This window comes from Chiloscyllium plagiosum, unplaced genomic scaffold, assembly GCF_037043375.1.
Source record: "Chiloscyllium plagiosum isolate Xiang-an unplaced genomic scaffold, Cpla_swu_hap1 HiC_scaffold_27, whole genome shotgun sequence".
Taxonomy (NCBI): Eukaryota; Metazoa; Chordata; class Chondrichthyes; order Orectolobiformes; family Hemiscylliidae; genus Chiloscyllium; species Chiloscyllium plagiosum.
This window is the reverse complement of record NW_028270165.1, coordinates 39,940,170-39,958,686: the sequence shown is the minus strand read 5'-3', so window position 1 is coordinate 39,958,686 and position 18,517 is coordinate 39,940,170. Positions and strand designations below refer to the sequence as shown.

At 45.5% G+C, this 18,517-nt stretch overlaps 1 protein-coding gene and 1 non-coding gene across 3 annotated transcripts in view; both read right to left on the bottom strand.

Annotated features, from left to right (window-relative positions):
• Positions 1-18,517, bottom strand: part of LOC148143696 (sulfhydryl oxidase 2-like) — a 565,239-nt gene that overhangs the window by 143,880 nt on the left and 402,842 nt on the right. The window lies entirely within an intron of this gene.
• Positions 17,522-17,593, bottom strand: trnae-cuc (transfer RNA glutamic acid (anticodon CUC)). The gene has a single exon. It is a non-coding gene; the product is annotated as a tRNA-Glu (tRNA).

Below are 18,517 nucleotides of genomic sequence, written 5' to 3'. Positions count from 1 at the left end.
GCCACATCTATATGTTCAGTTTCTCTCTGATGTCGTTGTCAATGCCTTGATGTCTCATTCTTAACCGGACTGGCAGTGATGACTGTTGTAATCTCTTCTTACAGACTACCTGAAGATCTGAAGACGGAAGTTTCAAAATCAACAGATGAAGGGCTTTTGTCCAAAACGTTAATTCTCCTGCTTCTCGGGTGCAGCTTGACGCACTGCACTTTTCCAGCGACGCACTTTTTGACTCTGACTTTCCAGCGTCCTCACTTTCACGTCAATGTCTGACAGTCACTCAATCCATCAGGACCACACAATTTTCAACTATGATTCTGTGGAAGGAGCAAAGCTTTCTTTTTGGTTCCTGTTTGAGTACGGGTTTCAGCATCAGTGGGACCAGTTGAGAGACCCTACTGTTGCAGAGCACTGAGTGTGGAGCCTGAAACAGTGATACGGCCTGGAAAGAGGAATTCACAGCGGGGAGGGGCTGTACACACGTTTGTGTGCAGCTGAAGCTTCGGCCATGGAGAAACCCGAGGAATCCCGCCCCGTTGAGAAACCATGCAAGTGTGGCGACTGCGGGAAGGGCTTCCGTGTCCCATCTGTCCACGAGGCTCATCAGTGCAAACACACTGGGGAGAGGCCGTTCTCCTGCACCGAGCGGGCGAAGGGCTTTACTTGCTCCTGTTCCTGCTGGCCCACCAGCATATACACACTGGTGAGACGACGTTTTACTGCTCCGTGTGTGAAAGGGTTCATCTGGGTGGCCAACCTCCAGACTCACCAGCGATTCCACACAGGAGAAAAGCTCTTCAGTTGCCACGAGTGCGGGAAGGCCTTCAGTAATTCCTCAGACCTGCGGAAGCACCAGCGAGTCCACGCTGGGGAGAGGCCATACAGCTGCCCCAAATGCGGGAAGGCCTTCAGCGACTCCTCCAAACTGCTGAGGCACCGGCGGGTCCACACGGGGGAGAGGCCCTTCAGCTGCCTAGAGTGTGGGAAGGCCTTCAGCGATTCCTCTAAGCTGCTGGCCCAACAGCAGTTCCACACGGGGTAGAGGCCCTTCAGCTGCGTAGAGTGCGGGAAAGCTTTCAGCAATTCTTCTGTCCTGTTGTCCTCTGACCTGGTGGCTCAGGGGTGGCACGGTGACTCAGTGGTTAGCACCACGACTTCACGATGCTGACCTGGGTTCAATTCCACCCTCTGGTTGACAGTCTGTGTGTAGCTTGCACGTTGCACACCCACGTCTGTACGGGTTACCTCCGAGTGCTCCGGTTTCCTCCCACAGTCTAAAGGTGTGCAGTTTAGGATCGGTTGGCCCATCTACATTGTTCCATAGTGTTCAGGGATGTGTAGGTGTGGTGCATTAGTCAGGGGTAAATGTAGAGGAATAGTGATAGGGGAATGGGTCTGGCTGGGTTACTCTGCGGAGGGCTGGTGTGGACTTGTTGGGCCAAAGGACCTGTTTCCATACTGTAGGGAATCTAATCTAATCGAAACAAAAATTTCTCAAAACGATTCAGTTTAAATATGCCGAGTTGGACAAAGTATCCCATCAACTTTGAGATAAACCCAGAGTTGAAGAAGTCAGAAGTCACACGACCCCATGTTACAGTGCAGCAGGTTTATTTGAAATTGCAAGCTTCGTGAGTGCTGCTGCTTCATCACTTCATCTGGTGCTGTGTGACCTCTGACCTTGTCCACCCCAATTCAGCACCAGCACCTCCGCATCAGAGTTGACGAATGAGATTGGATTTTTTTCGGCTTGATTTAGTGAGATGTTCATCTGGAAATTCAACACTGTCGGAGCGACAAAGAGGCACGTGTCATAGAGTCCTACAGTATGGAGACAGGCCGATCGGCCCAAGCTGGTCCATGACAACCAAAATGTCCATCAACACTAAGCCCATTTCCCTGCACTTGGCCCATTTCCTTCCATACTTCTCCTATCCATGTATTTGTTCAAATGCCTTTTCAATGTTGTTAATGTATCCACCTCAACCACTTCCGCTGGCAGCTCATTCCATATATGTGCCACCGTCTGCGTAAAGAAAACGTTGCCCCTCACATTCCCTTTTATTCTTTCTCCTCACACCTTAAACTGAAGCCCTCTCGCCCTCAATTCCCCAACCCCGGGAAGATTGAGTGCATTCACCCTTTCCATGTCTCTCTTGATCTATTCACTTCTATAGGCCCCCACCCCCGTCAGTCTCTTATGCTCTAAATAAAAACGTCTTAGCTTGTCCAACCTCTCCCTTTTACTCAGAGCCTTGAGTCCTGGCAACATCCTTTTATATGTCTTCAGCATTCTTCCAAATTTAATAACATTTTTGTTGTAGAAAGGTGATCAAAATTGATGACAATACTACAAATGCAGCCTCATCAATGTTCTGATTAACTGCAACATAACTTGTCAACTTCTATACTCAATACCCTGACTGATGAAGGTCAGTGTGCTTAAAGCCTTCTTCATTGCCCTGTCTACCTGTTTTGTTGGAAATATAGGACTTAATCCAAACTGGGTAATCTGGCTGATGGGCCAGGAAACCACTTCCTTTCTTGAGACAAGTCTCCCAGAGAGAACTTGCTGGCGGACTGTCTGATCTACTGAGCCTCACAGTGCCCCTCAACCCTCAGTTATCTGGATTGAGTCGACACATTTGTCTCAGGTGGTGCTTGAAATCTTTATCGTCTTTGGGATGGATTCCCATTCATTTACTGCTATGGAGTCATGCAGCCTGGAACAGACCCTTCAAACCAGCCAGTCCATGATCCCCAACTAAACTAGTGCCACCTATCTGCGCCTGGCCTGTATCCAATTTGTTAATAGTTTTGTTCATTTGTTCACCGTGAGAGTTAGATAAATAAATTGCTGATTGTTGATTTTAAAGTGTTGGGGATTTATTTTCATCGCTCGAGCAGGTTACACCACTTTTCATGCTAATTTTACAGTTTATAGGGTGATGCGCTCCTCTGGGTGTTTCGGTTTGAGATCTGCGGTGGTGGTGTCAGCCTTTGCTTTATAACAGTATTGGTGTGATGTCCTGCTGAATGCAATGGAGTCAATATTAATCCCAGCCTCCTGCTATGGTTTTGGGTGAATTGCCTTAATTTGGCTCCTGACTCAGAAATTGCACATAGAATCAACTGCTGAAAGAATGATTTACACTTTATTGTACGTCACAACCAAAAATAAAACCTCTCAAGTAACCAAGTTCAACCTCACCCCCAACTTGGCTATCACCCAATCGATGGCAGAATTTAACTGAGTTTCCAACGACAATATCTGTATCTGGAAGTGTCCAGGGATTCACTGCAGTGTTGTTCTTCCAAGTACTGCTGCTGCATCTTTCTGGAGTTAAATTCTAGTGGAGATTCCTCACTTTCAAATCTGTGGTGTGACGATTCTTCAGATTCTAATACCACCTCCCTACACTTCTGGAGATCTCAGGTCTGTAGCTTCCCTTCTTATCCTCGAGATTTAGCGGTTTGTTTGATACAGCCTGTCCTGCAAAAAAAAACCCTTTACGTCAGGGCCTTCCTTCCACAGACAAACTTTATTGTCCTTTTGTCATGAGATTATTAAACACTTCGCTCATCTGTCCCAGGAAACAACTCGTTGTTTTGCATCCTTCTTCCCAGGGATGGTTAACTCGCAGAAATTCGGCCATTAAGCCCATTGAGTCTGCTCCACTATTCAATCATGGCTGATAAGTTTCTTAACCCAAACTCGCCATAACCCTTGATACTTAAGAATGATTGTATGGTGGAGCAGACTCAATGGGCTGAATGGCTTAATTTCTGCTTGTGAGGTCTTATTATGTAACAGTTTCTCAGTGGACCTTTTGTTTCTTGGTCCAGAAATAGTTACTGCTGAATCAGGGAGTTTGGAAAGTTCTGGAGTTTCCAGGACCACACCACATTTCTCTCTGCCTCCTTCTGAGATACTGGCAATTCCCAAGATCCCTTGGTATCCCTGAAAACAATCAATGTGTCGAGAAATCTCTGCTGCTACTCTGGAACACTAAGCCCATTTCCCTGCACTTGGCACATTTCCTTCCATATTTCTCCTATCCATGTATTTGTTCAAATGCCTTTTCAATGTTGTTAATGTACCCACCTCAACCACTTCCGCTGGCAGCTCATTCCATATGTGTGCCACCGTCTGCGTAAAGAAAACGTTGCTCCTCATATTCCCTTTTATTCTTTCTCCTCTCACCTTAAACTGAAGCCCTCTAGCCCTCAATTCCCCAAACCCGGGAAGATTGAGTGCATTCACCCTTTCCATGTCTCTCATGATCTCTTCACTTCTATCGGCCCCCACCTATAGAGAAAATTCAGAAATCTGATGTGCAAAGGGACTATGGAGTTCTACTCCAGGATTCTCTCAAGGTAAACTTGCAGGTTGAGTCACTAGTTGGGGAGGCAAATGCAATGATGGCATTTATTTTGATCAGACTTGAATATAAAAGCAGGGATGTACTTCTGAGGCGGTGTAAGGCTCCGGTCAGGCCACAATTGGAGTACTATATGCAATTTTGGCGTAAATATCTCAGGAAGGATAGCCCTGGAACGTGTTCAGAGGAGGTTCTTGAGAATGGTCCAGGAATGAAAGATCTAAAATATAAAGACCATTTCTATGGTCTTATGATATGCTGATGTCAGCAGGGCTGGGGGGAGGGGGTAGGGGGAGATGAAGAGAGAAAGACAATGAAGGTGAAGCTGGATAGAGACGAAGGAAATATGAGAGTTGTGTGATAAATGGCAGAATTCATAGCAGCATTGGCATACAGAAGGATTTGGGCATATAGATCCGTGGAAGTGGTAATGCAGGCGGGTACGGTGGTCAAGAAGAAACCCAGCACGCTTCCTTGAGTGTAAGAGTTGGCGAGTTATGCTACAGTTATTTATTCTGGCCACATTCGGAATACTACGTGCAGTTCTGGTCGCCACACTACCGAAAGGATGTGGTTGCTCTGGCAGACTGTACAGACAAGGTTCACCAGGACATTGCCTGGTCTGAAGGGCTCTCGTTATGAGGAGAAGTGGCATAAACCTGGATTGTTTTCTCTGGAAAGACAGAGGCTGAGGGGAGACCTCGACAAAACGATGAGACACACAGATTGGCTCTTCAGAGGTGGGAGGGTAGCTCAGTGGTTTGCATTGATGCCTCACAGTGCCAGAGACCCGAGTTCGATTTCAGTCTCAGATGACTGTCTGAGTGCAGTTTGCACATTGTCCCTGCACTCATCTCTCATGTCTGCATGGGCTTCCTCCTACATTCCAAAAATGTGTAGGTTAGAGTGGATTAGGCATGCTAAATTACCCATAGTGTCCAGTGACAGGCAGGTTAAGTTTGATTGTCTGTGTGTAAATTGCCCCTGTGTTCAGGAATGTGTATGTCAGGTGCATTAGTCGGGGGTAAATATCAAGTAATAAGGGTTGGGGAATGAGTCCCTGTGGTATAATCTTTGGAGGGTCGCTGTTGACTTGTTGGGCTGAATCTTCTGTTTCCACCCTGGAGGGATTCTATGATAGTCAGAGGCATTTTTTGCCTCCAGGATGGAAAGGCCAACTAAAAGAGGGCACAGGTTCGAGACGAGAGGGTACTGTCTGGGGAGAGGTGGTGGTGGTGTGGGGAATTCACACAGAGGGGTGGTGGGGGCTCCTGGAACGCAATGTCATTGGAGGTAGTGGAAGCAGGCACCTTAACAACGTTTAAGGTGTATCTTGATATACACATGAACGGGAGGTGAACAGAGGAACAGAAACCACACATGGGCAATAAACAGCAGGTTCAGTGTATTAGATTCCCTACAGTATGGAAACACGCTCTTCGGCCCAGCAGGTCTACACCAGCCCTCGGAAGAGTAACCAAGCCTGACCCATTCCCCTATTCTATATTTACCCCTAACTAATGCACCTAATATTATGGGCAATTTAGCATGACCAATTCACCTGACCTGCACATCTTTGGATTGTGGGAGGAAACCCACGCAAACACGGGGAGAATGTGCAAACTCCACAGAAATCGAACCTGGGTCCCTGGTGCTGTGAGGCAGCAGTGCTAACCACTGAGCCACTGTGCAGCCCCATTGCAGGTTTCCCCCACTATCTGAAAGTAGAGCATTCGTACGAAATCTTTCGTAAGCTGACATGGATACAGCGAAGAAGCAATTACCATGAATTAATTTAGATTATGCCTTTCTTTGCAAAAGCGAAAATCGTCTTCGGATTTCTTTTGGTTTGTGAAAACAGTTATTAATGTAGGTCTTTCGTAAAAGTCAAGTAGTGTAAAGGTAATTTTTGAAAAGTGGGGGATACCTTAATGCTGATGGAGGGGAGATGGGAGGCAATGAAGAGGGATGGGTGGAGGCTCAGGTGGAGAATAAACACTGACAGAGTCCAACTAAGCAGCCCGTCCTGGCCCTGTGCTGGAGACTCAATGGGACAGAGACAAATGTATCTATTTCAGGTATACCTGCAGTATGCTCCATCCAGGATTTTCTTTTTTAAATGTCCTTCATCTGCTTCAGTTTTTGGGGCAGATGAACGGTTTCCCCCCGGTGTGGACCAGGAGATGATGCGACTGAGTGAAGCCTTTTCCACGCTGAGTGCAGGTGAACGGCCGCTGCCCAGTGTGTAAATGCTGATTAATGTCCAGTGCAGGCGGGGAAGGGAAACCGTACTTACACTCCCTGCCTTTCCGCGGTTTCTCCATGGTGCAGATGTCCTCGTCTTTCTCCAGGTTCAACGATCAGTTGAAAACTCACTCACACTTACAGCATGTGTATGATGTTACTGGTGGACCCTCTGATAATTGGAACACTCTCATTCAGTCTGTAAAGCATGTTCCAGTCACTACTCTGGCGTGTGGGTATGTGCGACTCTGAGTTTCCAGTCACACTGACGTTTACAATCTTACTAAGCAGACAGACCGCCTCATCCTTGTTGTCAAGGCCATCAATATCCACGTCCTGGTGAGTCAAGTGACTGACAGACTTTGATGTGATGTTTGGTCTGAGATTTCTACCTTCAAATTCTTCTCTTATAATATTCCTGTGAAAAGAGATTGCAAAGGTCATCGCTGTCAGTCCACAATAGATAATCAGAACACACAATCCTAGTTTCTGTGGAACATTCTTTCCTGGATATCAAACCTACAGCTCAGCGAGCAAACCTACACCCTAAACATTCTTTCGTCTCTTAATACCCAAGATCTTTGTGCTGTTCTATATGTAAAAGTATACCAGCAGGGTAATGTGGTGGATTGCATGCTCCATGAAGAGTTCACATGGACTCAAGTTGCTGAATGGACATCTATCATGCGGTATTGACGTTCTTATTGATGATATACAATATGCTGCAGTACAATATTACGAGACCAAAAACAACTGCAAACCAGGCTTTTAGAGCCACAAACATTCCATCGAAAATGTAGCATATACCCCAGACTTATCTATCTTATATTAACACACGGTTGTCTTAGATTCCCAGAAGAGTCGGATTTATGTCTGAATTTTTGTAAAAGAAGCCGTCGTTTTGGACTCCTTCCATGCCATACTGACTCTATTACTGGAAATACATCCATACTACACCAGGATTCATGGATCAATGACATGAGGCTTATCTTTACCCTCTTATAATTGTCTGTTGCATAAATATTTCGACGAATGCCAATACTTTTCACCATTCATAGAGTCAGAGACGTAAAGCACAGAAAAACACCCTTCATTCTAAATTGTCCAAGCCGACCGGATATCCAAAGTTAATCTTGTCCCATTTGCCAACACTTGGCCCATATCCCTCTAAATCCTTTTTATTCATATACCCATCCAGATGCCTCCACTAGCCTCCACCACTTCCTCTGGCAGCTCATTCCATGCATGCACAACCCTCTGCATGAAAAAGTTGACTGCAAGGTCCCTTTTAAATTTTTCCCCTCTTGCCCTCAACCTATGCCCTCTAGTTGTGCACTCCCCCCATCCCAGGGAAAAGACCTTGTCTATTCACACCATCCACGCCCCTCAAGGTTTTATAAACCTCTTTTTAAAAAACATCACTCAGCCTGCGACGCTCCAGGGAAAACAGCCACATCCTATTAAGCCTCTCCCTGTGGTTCAAACCCTCTTACACTGGCAACATCCTTTGAATCTTTTCTGAATCCTTTCAAGTTTCACAACAGTCTTCCTATTGGAGGGAGTCCAGAATTGCACACAATATTCCAGAAGAAGCCAACTGAAACCGATCTTTGCAGAGTCTGCTCCCTGTTTGGATTCATACTCTCTGCCTCCAGTTGCTGCAAGTGAACAGTGCTTACCCCCTTCTCTCGCCCTCCCAGGATGAGGAATGGAAAGGGTGAAACATTGCTTTGCTCCCAGACTTTGCCCAGAACAGACAGTTTCCCTCTGAAGCTCATTGGATAACGTTTACATTGTGATGCCCACGATGGTCTGTGTGTGTGTGTGTGTGTGTGTGTGTGCGCGCGCGCACGCGCGTGTGCACACCACACCTAAGGTAGCCAATTGGATTCGCGGTGGTTGGCAGTGACATTCCTGCATTTCCAGGCTGACTGTCTCTCATTGCTCGCGTCACCCAGTCCAGGCAGTGCCGTGACAGGGGATTGACCAATGGGGAGCCCTGAAGGACCAGAATTTGCCGGGTCCTCTTGCCAATTAGAGCCCCTCTACTTTCTGAATGTGCAAGTTGGACCATGAGCTTCTGAAGCTACTGCTGTTCCTCTCTTTCTGAATGAAGATTGAGCTTCACCCCAGACTGCAACTTCTTTTCTCTGTCCAAACATCTGTGAGTACACCACATTCTTGTTGAAGTAAGGCATCTTTCCTGACCATCACAATTAAAGGGGTGTCTTCCCCCTGATATTCAAAGGGATGGTCAGTCAGAGAAGGGCAGGGTCACATCTTGTGTTGTGTGGCATGTGTGACAGCTGCAACAAGATGTCCAAACTCCTATGCTCAATACTTTGACTGATGAATAGAAGCAGGCTGAAAGGCTTCTTCACCACCCTGTCAACCTGTAACTCGACTTTCTTGGAACTATGAACGTGCAGCCCTAGATCTCTTGGTTCGAAATACTATAAATGAAACAAATGCTTGTCGGAAGAACATTATTATTTGGTACTTATCTCTACTCTAATTCACTATCTTATTTAGATGCATGTTTTATGGCTCTCTAATCAGTATAGGTTTGTTATTCTTTCCTGCCTTCAATATAGCACGGAATCTATTCCATACTCCAAGTGCAGCCTCACCAACATTCTGTATAACTGTAACATAAATTCCCAACTTCTATACTCAACGCTCTAACTGATGAATACCAGTGTGCCGAAATACTTTTACCTATGATTCCACTTTCAGTGAACTGTGAACCTACTCCGAGATCCCTCTGTTCCACTACAGGTCCAACCATTCACCATGAAACTCCTACCTTGATTTGACTATCCAAACTGTGAGACCTCACGGTTATCTATATTAAACTCCATTTGCTATTAACTTTAAATCTGTGCAATTTAGTTTTTGACTCCTTCCCACCCCGGGAAAAAGACCTTTCCTATTTACCCTATCCATGCCCCTCATAATTTTATGAACTTCTATAAAGCCACCCCTCAGCCTCCAAAGCTCCAGGGAAAATAGCCCCAGTCTGTTCAGCCTTTTCCTCGCGCTCAAACTCTCCAACCCTGGCAGCGTCCTTGTAAATCTTTTCTGAACCCTTTCAAATTTCACAACATCCTTCGCTTAGCAGACAGTCAGAATTGCATGCAGTATTCCTACAGTGGTGTAACCTCTGAAGACGATTTTTAAAAATACTTACAATTATGGTATTACTACAAGGAAATCAAATCAGTTGGGCATGACATTCCCACAGCAATTTGTCTTGGCTGTCCTTCATTAATCGATGCTTTTCTTGTAAAACAATTTGTGGCATGTGATTGTTGTAAGCGTGTGCAACATTTTCTCACCGTCCCTCATGTCCCTTGGACCGAGTAATTGACTACATGCAAGAAGGCAGCTGAGGGTCAACCCCACAATGTAATAGGTCTGGAATCACATGGTCCCTGTGCACGCACAGGGTTGATGAATGGTAGATTTTCCTCCATAAAGGAATAATTTCGCAACAATCATTCAATAATGGTTGGAGACACAGAACAGTTCTGGCAGCGTCTATAAAGAGATTAGTGTTAATGTTTTGTGTCCAGTGGTCCTTCAAAAGTGACTGGATTCAAAACATTAACTGTTTTCTCTCCACAGATGCTGCCAGACCTGCTGCGATGCCCCAGTAATTGTGCCTTTTGTTTCCGATCTCCAACATCAGCAGTTCATTGTTTTCATCAATAATGGTTTCCTGGCGGCCAGTACTGAGATAAACTCTCACTTCCAGATCTTTTTATTAGTTGAACATAAATTCCACTAGCTGCCATGATGGGATTTGAATTTTTGTTCTCAGGAGACCTAGATCTCTGGGTTACTCAACCATTATCACTAGATCACAATCTTCACTTCAGTCACAATTTTCTCCTGAATATTTTCCTTTATTCATTCATGGGATGTGGCACTTTATCTCCCAGAAAAGCCAAGTACCATTTCAGAGGGCAGTTACGAGTTAATCACATTACCGCGGATCAAGAGTGACACAATCGCCTAACTGGGTAAGGACTAAAGATTTCCTTCCTTCACAAGATAGGTCGTTATATCAATTGCTAAGATCACCAAAGCAGCGACAAGCTTTATATTCCAGATATATTAATTGATTTCAAAGTGCATCGGGGACATAGCAGCATGAATTTGAAACACGAGATGTTAAATCCAGTAACAATGCCAAAATGCCACCAACTCCGTACAATCTCTAATTTTCCAACACTGATTGGCCTGTAGTTGCCAGTTGTATCCTTTTCCCCTTTATTATTAACTATTCAATTCAGCCCATTGAATCAATTCTGCCATTTATTCAGATCACGTTTGCTCTGGTAAACATCATCTCGACTTCCCTGCCATTTCCCCATAATCCTCAATTCCCTCACTGATTAAAAAAAATCTGACAGCCTTGAATGTACTTAATGACCCAAGCTCAACAACACTCTGTAGTAACATGTTCCACAGATTTACTGCCCTCAGTAACAATTCCTATCTGTCTTCAACATGCAATCCCTCATTTGCAGGTTATTCCCTCTGGTGCTAGACTCACTCACAAAGGTAAACTTTTCCACATCAACCCTGTCAAGTCTCCTCAGAATCTTTTATGTGAAAATAAGGTTACCTCGAAATCTTCTAAATTTGAATAAGTACAGGCCCAACCTATTCACTTCTCTTCATATGAGATTCTTTCCATCCCTGGTCTCATCCTGGTCAACCTTCTCTGGACAGCATCCAAAGCCAGTATATCTTTCCTGAGGTAAAGGACCCTCCCAGTGCTCAGTTGTGGCTTGACTGGTGCCTGACATAGGTTCACTATAACCTCCCTACGTTACTACTCTATTTAAAGGGCAACCTCCCATTTCCCTTCCCTATTATTCACTGAACTTGTCTGAAGAGATGCATGGATATGGGCTTCCAAATCCCTCTATTCAACAGCTTTCTCCATTTAACATTCAACACTTTTCCTCCTGCCAAAGTGCACAACCTCATTTCCCCACATTCTATTCCATCTGCCAAGGGTTTGCTCATTTGCTTAATCTGTCTATAACCCTCTGCAGATATTTCATGTCATTCTCACCACCTGCCTTCCCATCAACCATCTTTTCTGCAATCTTGGCAATAGTGCATTCATTTTACTTATCCAAGGAATTCATATACATTTTGTAAATAATTTTGGCCCCAGCACTGATCCCTGTGGCACACTACTAGTTACCATTTGCTATCCTGAACATTCCCCTTATCCTAATTGTATCATTGGTTAGCCAATCCTCTATCCATGCCTCTCTGCTTATTATTTCATGAGATGTGAATATCATTGGCTCTGCCAACAATCCTTCCCAAACTGTCCTTGAAAAAGTGGTGCTGAGCTGCCTCTTAAATTGCTTCACAATTATGATTTGGTCTGCAATAATGTTCAGCAGCGAATTCCAGGATTTTGATCAATAACAAAGAAGCAATGCGATATATTTCACAGTTGGAATGCTGTGTTCACACTTACCTGCTCTTGGTGGTTGAGGTGGTGGTTGGAAGGTGCTTTTGAAGAGCCACCACTTAATCAAGCCAGACTGATAGATTGTGGCCAGAGATTCTGCTTTTTGACTTTCCTCATCAATCTACATTCTTTCCAGCCAAGTTTTTAGCCTCAAACTGCCACAGAATGCCTCCTGTTATAGCTTCAGTCAACTATAATAATATGACGATTCTTGGGTTGATTTTTCACAACTGAGTGCAACATAAATACAGATCATTGTTTCCAGTTTTGGTGGAACAAAAAACAGCAAATTGGTGGATAATTACAGTTAGTGCAAACAAAGCTCGCGATCGATAAAGATTAACCCTGTTCACTTCAATGGCTAAATTACATTTTGAAAACCAAGTACATTCAGACAACATGTCAAAGTGGTGCTTAGGAGGAGAAATGGGGCATTGAAGAGGAGTGAAATGATTGCTTTTGGTCACCGCCACCATTGTCCGAAAAACATTTTGAAAGGATTCTTAAAAGTTGGGCAAAGAAGTGGAGTGGTATAACTCTTCAGACACCGCTAAGTGTAAGACCACTTTCCATTGGAAGAAAAATACATTTCTTATTTCTAGAAGAACGGGGAAACAAACGGGGAATAAACCTGAATTGGGAGCTCTTTCTTATTAAGGACGTTCCTTAACCACAGTCTTGGTTTAGAGCATAGGTTCTTCATCAGGAATGAAGTTGGTCCAAGGGGGCTGAGAGATAATTGGGAAGGGGATGGGGATGGAGGGGAGGTAGCTGTGAATGAAATAGGTCGATGGAGGTGGGGAGAGATCAGGAGAGGTAAGACAGGAGGGTGGAGCGAATAGGTGGGAAGCAAGATGAAAAGGTAGGACAGCTCAAGAGGCCCATGCCGAGTTGGAAGGTTGGATATGGGACAAGGCGCGTGGTGTGGGAGTGAGGGTGAGGGGAAATATGGAAGCTGGTGAAATCGACATTGATCCCATGTAGTTGGTGGGTCCCAAGTCGGAAGACGAAGTGTTCTTCCTACAAACGTCAGGTAGTTGTAGCTTGGAGGGGGATGCGGCCCAGGACTTGCATGCCCTTGACTGATTGGGAGGGGGAGTTAAAGTATTCAGCCACAGGGCGGTGGGGTCGTTTAGTTTTGGAGTCCTAGAGCTGTTCCCTGAAATGTTCTGCAAGTTGGCATCCAGTCTTCCCAATGTGGCAGAGCAATGGACATATAAGTAAATTTTATAAACAAGTTGTATAAATTTTAGCATTCCAGAGTTATTATCTTCAATTAAATTAAAGAAAATTTTAATTAAATTGGGTGACTGCATGAAAAGTTTTGTTGGTCAGGCTCAACTCATCACCTTCAAATGAGACAATGCCATTGATTGCAGTGAACTGCTCTTTTTGCTATAAAACCACAAGTTCTTCATGTGTTTTCACAACTTACTGGTATTCACACCTGCACATTCAATGTCAAATTCTAACCTCAGAAATGAAATTACACCATTAATATTGTCTTACAATATTCAAACAAACAAATTACTAGCACACAGTGAATACCAAGTCTGATTAATATGAAATCAAACTTGAACAAAAATATATAAAATCAAGATGGGAGATAAAAAATGGGGGAAGGGCATAAGGCAAGAAATGCAGCAACACAGAAGGTGCTCCTCCAGGTAGTGTATTTTACCAACGACAACTGCTCAATATAAACAATCACTCTGACATCCTCCGGTTTTAATGTAAACCATAGCCCCACACAGTAGGTAACATTCAAACAAGTTAATAGATACAAGCCTTGAGCAAATCCAGCCTCCAGCTGGGCTCACCGCTTCTTGGAGCTTGGACCTTCCTCCAGCTCCAAGGGGTATTGAGCTCCTGGGCTCCAGCTGCCACTGCCATTCCTCCACTGAAGAAGCTTTGGGAAGCAGATGCAACGGCAAGATACAGAACAGAGCACCTTTGCAAAGGAAAGCAGCTTACGGAGACATTGAGCAATAGCATCACATGGTTTTGACTCATCGACCTCTGGGTTATGTGCCCAGCACACTTATGCTGCACTACTCTGCTTCGGTGCTCCCTGCAGCTGGATTGTGGATCAGTTTAAAGTAGATCCTATATCTCTGAGAACATCGCTACACAAGGCAGTGAAGAAAGGTTTAGGCACACTGGCCTTCATCAATTAGGGAATTGAGTATAGATGTTGGCAAGATATGTTGTAGATATGCAGGACGTTGATGAGGCTGAACCTGGAATATTGTGATCAATTTTGGTCCCCTTGGTATCGTGTGACTTCTTTGAGGAGTAAGTGAGGTCAGCAGATGCTGGAGATCAGAGCTGAAAATGTGTTGCTGGAAAAGCGCAGCATGTCAGGCAGCATCCAGGGAACAGGAGAATCGACGTTTCGGGCATAAGCCCTTCTTCAGGAATGAGGAAATCGTGTGACTTCTGACTTCTTCAACTCTGGGTTTGTGTTGAACTTGATGGGATACTTTGTGCAACTCAGCATGTTTAAACAGTATCGCTCGGAGGGATTCATTTGAAACTTTTCAGGAGGTGAGCTCAACAAGATTGAACTATTCAAAGTTACTTGGAGTCTATCTTAAACTTACATCAGGACCAGTAGTCAGAGACACGTACAGCATGGAAACAGACCCTTTGGTCCAACTTGTCCCTGATGACCTGAAATCCCAAATTAATCTCGTCCCATTTGACAGCACCTGATCCTGTGTCAGCTCATTTCATATATGTACCACCCTCTGCATGAAGAAGTTGTCCCTTTAATTTATTTCGCTTTTTACCCTAAACCTATGCCCTCTAGTTCTGGACTCCCCCACGCCAGGGAAAAGACCTTGTCTGTTACCCTGTCCATGGCCCTCATGAATTTGTAACCTCCATTAGGTCACTCTTCTGCCTCCGATGCTCCAGTGAAAACAGCCCCAGCCTATTCAGCCTCTCCCTGTAGCTCAAACCCTCCATCCCCCAGCAACATTCCCGTTAATCGTTTCTCATAGAGAAGTCAACGTTTCAGTCCTGAATAAGGGTTAATACCCAAAACGCTGACTACTTCACATCCTAATGCTGCCTGGCTTGCTGTATTCTCCCAACCTCCTGCTTGTCTACTTCGGGTTGCAACATGTCGTGGCTCAGTGGTTACCACTGCAGCCTCACAGCGCCGGGGACCCAGGTTTGACTCCAGCCTTGGGTGGCTGTCTGTGAGGAGTTTATACTTTCTCCCAGTGTCTGCGTGGGTTTTCTCTGGGTGATACTGTTTTCTTCCATAAATCAAAGATGTGCAGGTCATGTGGATGGGCCATGCTTAATTGCCCATAGAGTTAGGTCCATTAGTCAGAGGGAAATGGGTCTGGATGGGTTATTCTTCGGAGGGTCGGTATGGACTTGTTGGGACAAATGGCCTGTTTCCACACTGTAGCTAATCTCTTCTGCACTACTTTTGTCTCTTACGAATGGCAGAGTAGAGTCGACGGGCCGAATGGCCTAACTTCTGCTCCGATGGTCTTGTGGTTTTAGGTTTCTCTGGATCATTTCATTGGCAATGTGCAGTCAATGAGCAGCAGTGTCCACTGACAGCAAAGCTCATAGGATCGTAGAACTCCTACAATATGGAAACAGGTCCTTCAGCCCAACACATCTGCAATGATCTTCAGAAGACTAACCCACTCAGATCCATTTTCCTACCCTCCATAAATTGCACACAGACCCCCAAAGGTGGAATTATTCCTGGGTTCCTGGTGCCATGAGGCTCTCCCCCATGTGGACCACCAATGGGCTAGCAGGTCGGAGGAAAGAGCAAAGCCCTTCCTGCACTCGGGCAGAAGAACGGCCTCTCCTCTGTGTGGACCCACTGGTGTCTCAGCAGGTGGGAAGAACTGCTGAAGCCCATCTTGCACTTGGGGCCGGAAAACAGCCTTCCACGGTGTGGACCAACTGGTGCGTCAGCAGGGCAGAGGAATCACTGAAGGCCTTCCCAAACTCAGGGCAGTAGAAGGGTATCTTCTCCTCTGTGGGCCCATTGGTGCTTCAGAACCCTTTCAAATTTCACAATATCCTTCTGATAGAAGGGGGACCAGAATTGCACACAATATTCCAAAAGTGGTCTAACCAATGTCCTGTACAGCCACAACATTACTTCCCAACTCCAATACTCAGTCAGAGGATTGCGAAAGTTTTCAAAACCCACAAAAAACAAACAGGAAAGAATGGAGGAACAAACCGAATTTTTGAGAGTCAGCTTGGAAGCATCAATGAGAAATCGGCGGACTGGGTTTATTGGGGACCCGTTCTCCTTAAATACACTATATACGTATTTCTCTTGTGCTCTTCGTAGTTTCTCTGTGCTGCAGTGTGTAGTGGCTCGTTGAAATAATGTCCTGATGCAGCTTCGATTGTGGGTGTTGGGATGATTGCTTCTGAGTTTAAGTATTTGGTTTGTGTGTGTTGTTTTTCTGTAGACGCTAGTTTGAAGTTCCCCATTGATTGTTCGCTCTACTGTGACGTCTAGGAATGGCACTTAGTTGTTGTTCTCCTTCTCTTCAAACCAGGAGCCCCCCTCAGGCCCATAGTCTCACCACTTGGAACACCAATATACAGACAAGTGAAAGGCCTCCAGTGAAGACTAAAACACTAAGTCGCAGATTCACGCCACTCCATTTACTCCATCCAAGAATCCCTGAACACCAAAGACACCAAGATAGAAGATGATGGAATAATGATGCCCTTTGACATAACAACTCTGCTCACATCCATTAACATCAACGTGGCCAAAGAAAACTGTAATCACTACTCGAAGAACCAAAGTCACAAACACAGCACCAACTTCATCAGCAAAGATAACACTGTCAAGCTCGTGGAGCTGTGCCTTACCACCCACTTCATATTCAGTAACAAGCCCGACAAACAAATCAACGAAACACCCATGAAGCCACCAGTATCAGGATTCCGAGCAGAAGCAATAATGCAGAGACTCGAACAAACAGCCCTTTCAATGATCCAACCCAAACTTTGGGTCCGCTACAGTGATGACACTTCTGTCATCCAAAAATGAAACAAAATAGAGGAAACCTACAACACCACCAACAATCTCCTCACCGGCATAAAATTCACAAAAGAGGAGAACAACAACAAAGTGGCAATTCTAGATGCCACAGTAGAGCGAACAGTCAATGGTAAATTTAAAACAGCCTCTAAAGGAAAACAACGCACGCGAACCAAGAGCTTAGCTACAGAAGCAATCATCCCTACACATACAAACAAATCTGTATCAGGACACTATTTCAACGAGCCACTACACACTGGAGCACCCAGGAACTACGAAGACGAATCAATAACTGTACAGCGCATTTCAGAAAAACGGGTAGCCAAGAAACCCCCAGAAAAATGCTTCCCTGACCGGGAATCGAACCCAGGCCGCGGCGGTGAGAGCGCTGAATCCTAACCACTAGACCACCAGGGAGATAGCGATGCATGTTATCAGATGTACTGAAAATGACTTACCTGCCCGGAAATCGAACCCGGGCCGCGGAAGGCAGAAGGCTTTCACCTGTGCATCCACCAATGTCATTTCTTATGAACATTGCTCCCGATGCGGTCTCCTCTACTTTGGGGAGACTGAAGACTGCTCGCAGAGTCAAGTCACAGTGCTTGAGGGAGCATCTCCAGGGCACCCGCACCAATCAACCCCATCGCCCTTTGGCCCAACATTTCAAACCCCCCTCCCACTCTGCCGAGGACATGCAGGCCCTGGGCCTTCTACATCGCCGCTCCATCCCCACCCGATGCGTGGAGGAAGAACGCCTCATCTTCCGCCTGGGATACATTCAACCCCCAGGACATCAATGTGGACTTCACCAGTTTCCTCATTTCCCCTCCCCCACCTTACCTCAGTTGCAACCTTACAGCTCAGCGCTGTCGTCATGATCTGTCCTACCTGCCAATCTCCCTGACCACCTATCCGCTCCACCCTCCTCTCTGACCTGTCACCTCTATCCTCAACCCCATTCACCTATTGTACTCTTTGCTACCTTCGGCCCAGCACACACACACCCAACTTATCTCTCCACCCTGGAGGCGACCTGCCTCTATTCCTAATGAAGGGCTTTTGCCTGAAACGTCGATTTTCCTGCTCCTCGGAAGCTGTTTGACCTGCTGTGCTTTTCCAGAACCACTCTGATCTAAACTCTGGTTTCCAGCATCTGCAGTCCTCACTTTTGCCTAACCAGTGAACCCAGTGTGCCGATTTCACATGAACAAACTGACACAAGCAGACGCAACGTGTGCAGAAACCCTAGCCACATTACTTTACATTCAAGACATCTGGGAAATGATGTCCAGACAACTCAACGCTCTCAGCATCATGGTAGCCCACAAACCTACCAAC